This window comes from Octopus bimaculoides, chromosome 18 (assembly GCF_001194135.2).
Source record: "Octopus bimaculoides isolate UCB-OBI-ISO-001 chromosome 18, ASM119413v2, whole genome shotgun sequence".
NCBI lineage: Eukaryota > Metazoa > Mollusca > Cephalopoda > Octopoda > Octopodidae > Octopus > Octopus bimaculoides.
The window spans coordinates 54,785,079-54,788,674 of NC_068998.1; positions in this window are offsets into that span (position 1 = coordinate 54,785,079).

Sequence of the window (3,596 nt, forward strand, 5' to 3'; positions counted from 1 at the left end):
AAGTACCAGTTGAGTACTGGGGGTCGATGTGATTGACTGTTTCCCTCCTCACAAAATCCAGGCCTTCTGCCTATAGTAGAAAGGATTACTATGGCCAGGAAGGGCAGGATGCTTTTCTTTGCCTGGTGGCCTTAGTAAAAGAGATTGTGTGGTGGACCAGGTTGAAAGGGCTGAAAACATATACTTACCTCTTTGGCCAATCCCTCAACTTTTTCAAATTTCACTTGAAAAGGAAAGTGAAGCTGGAGAGGGAAGTTCTGCCCCTCTCCAGCAATTTTGTTAAAAGGAGGGTGAATTTTGCAAGAATGGCCCGAGTGAATGGGCCTTCTCTAAGCATGTGCCTGTAGACAAAGCAGAAAGGGCACTTACCCTAGTGATCAGGACTGTTGTGGACATGTGGGGGTTTTCCTGATCAGTTCTAGGAGGTTTCCCTCTTTTGGGGAATCTTGTTATATTCGATTAATGTTATTGTTTTTCATTGTTTGCATGACTTCCATGTAACCCCATATTGTATTTGTCCTGTTTCGTCCATAATGTTTTTTTTTTGTAAGCCCTTAATGAAGAAATCATCATCATCATCATCATCATCATCATTACAGAAAGTTTCTAACCCTTGCCATCAGGTTTTTTTTTGTCTTTCTCCAACTAAGAGGTTAATTTCAATTCATTTAGAATTTTCTCCCGTACATCATTCAATACATCTCCCCTCAACAGATTTACCGAAATTCACGCCCTTGGCTCGCTTTGGTTCTTCACCGTCATTACTTATATTTGTTTATTTTATTTTAAAAGCATGAATTGTCAGGATGGTCTAGTGGTCTGCAGTGCCAGACTCAAGCAGTAATTGTTTAGCCACAGTGTAGGCTTTTCTGGTTTACGAATGTGGGCGTGGGTTCGAATCCTACTTCTGACAAGCGCTTTCTTTTTTTTTTTTACTGGCGATGCTCCAGTATAGCCACAACCTTTGGGCTGAAACAGACAAGAATAAACAACAGTGACTGAAATTAGAGATAGACATTTCCGATAACCTTGTGTTTTACAAAATGTGGATTCTCGTGTCTTTATTCTCTCTCAGATATAATCTTTATATTCGAACGCGTTCGCTCTGTTTCAAATCTAAACGCGGATTTGCCGCTCAATTCTAAAATAACATTTTTGATTTGTTTCTCAATAAATTTTTGAAAGAATTTGACACGCAAGATAAAACAAAGTTACTTCCCTTGCCCTACTAAAACTATTACAATAAAAGAGTAATGTCCCTTGAAATTTACCATAAAACCGATTGGTTTTTATGAAATATAATTTCATAAATATAGTTTTATTTAACAAGCATTGATACTTGAAAGGAACCATAATAATGTTGTTATCTGTAACAAATGCAACCAGAAAAGATATCATTATGCCGTAAAATGTTTGGTCGGCCTCAGGTCATTGGATTTGGGGGCCACATGCAGGGGTGATGACCAAGGAATGCTTGATCGGCAAACAATACTCAAGGCCTCCATATTGTCGAATTTGGCCTTGTGATTGCAAGTTTGTCTGGTGATAGACGACGTTCGCGGCTGTGCACTGGTGGTGGGGGGTGGAGATGTTGTGTGTCACCCCGTGGTGGGCTGTCGGCTTGGAGAATGTCGGAGTGGTGAGATCGGGGCGACTAACAAGAAGATCCGAGAATTCATTCTTGGTCTGCGAGATGGTTGCTATGCGGGGGCGGCGGCTGTGCAGATGTTGCAAGAGGCACGGAAGCGTGTGTATTGTTGTCGAGGAGTCATCTCCCCTGCAAATCCACCAAAAGCAAATGGGCTCAAAGAAAGTCTGCACCGATTATGGGCTGATAGACATCGGCGATGATGAATGCCCGCGTGTATTTTCATAGGCCGATGTTGAGGGAAAGGGTGTGACGACCGTATGCCTCGATTGTGGACCCGTTGGCGACTGTTAAAGGTTGGCTACACTTTCCGTGACGGAGGTCCTTTGCCGACGCCGGGATGACGCTGATTTCTGCTCCTGTGTCGATGAGGAACCTGCGTCTGGAGCTGCGATCGCGGACATAGAGGAGCATTTGGTCATGTCTGCCGGCCACCAGGGTGTTCAATGGCGGCCGGCCCTGGAGTTTCCCTGGTTCACTGGTGAAGGGGTCCTGAAGCTACATGGTTGTTTACATTTTGTCGCCTTTTTACCAAACTTTGCATGGTAGAAGCACAGGCCATCATGCTTAACCCTACCCGTCTCAGAACCGACCCTATTACATTGACCAGGACACAACTGGTACAAAGCCGAGCCTGTGATGGTGAATAATAATTAAGGATCTGATGGGATCCCCTCCATAAAGACTGGCTATTCCACAAGACAACATCCCTACTCCTTAAAGTAACATGGAATAACTTTACAACAATAATGACAATAAATAAAATAACGTGAAATAAAATAAATAAGAAAAATTATAATCACAAAACCAAATCAAAAATACACCAAAATTTTGTTTGCAGAAGACAAGATCGAAATTTCGAGAAGTCTTCAAGTCTGAGATAAATTTCATTTCGATATATCTCAGTTTATCAGACACCCACACATTTGCCAGGGGCAGAAGAGAGTGAAAAGACAAGAAATGGTAATTTCCACAGAGAGAAATTTAAGGATATGCAGCTAAATAAATCATTTCCAATGCTGCGGCAATTGGCATGCAACGTGGAATAATTTTCAAGAGAATTAGATTCGGGATGCTTAAGTTAATGTGGGTGTAGCAAAAGTAGCGATGTTGGCGTCGATTTGGAGCGATTTACAAAAGCCAAACAAACAAAACCCTCAAACCTCTCCAGATATAATATATTTTATATATACACACACACATACAAAGATATATACGTGTATATGCATGCATAGATGTGTGTGTGTGTATGTATGTATGTATGCATTTATTTATGTATGTACATATGTATGTATGTTGATATCTTTGTATGTGAGTGTGGGCGGAGGCGCAATGGCCCAATGGTTAGGGCAGCGGACGTAGGATCGAGGTTTCGATTCCCAGACCGGGTGTTGTGAGTGTTTATTGAGCGAAAACACCTAAAGCTCCACGAGGCTCCGGCAGAGGATGGTGACGAACCCTGCTGTACTCTTTCACCACAACTTTCTCTCACTCTTTCTTCCTGTTTCTGTTGTACCCGTATTTCGAAGGGCCAGCTTCGTCACACTCTGTGTCATGCTGAATCTTCCCGAGAACTACGTTAAGGGTACACGTGTCTGTGGAGTGCTCAGCCGTTTGCACGTTAATTTCACGAGCAGACCCCAGAGCTATACGGTCGTTACATAGACGACTGTATGGGCGCCATCTCCCTCTCCCGAGAACAACTCTACCACTTCATCTCTTTCCTCTCTCTAGGAAGTTAACCATTGACCTCCCCTCCCACTCTCTCACCATATCCGCCTTCTTCAAACCCACAGATTCCCACCTCTACCTCAACTTCTCCTCCTCCCATCCCTTCCACACCAAACGGGCCATCCCTTACTCCCAGTTCCTCCGCCTCCAACGCTCGTGCAGCCGGGACCAGGATTTCGAGACCCAGTCCTGGTACTTTGCCCCTCAACCCTTGTCC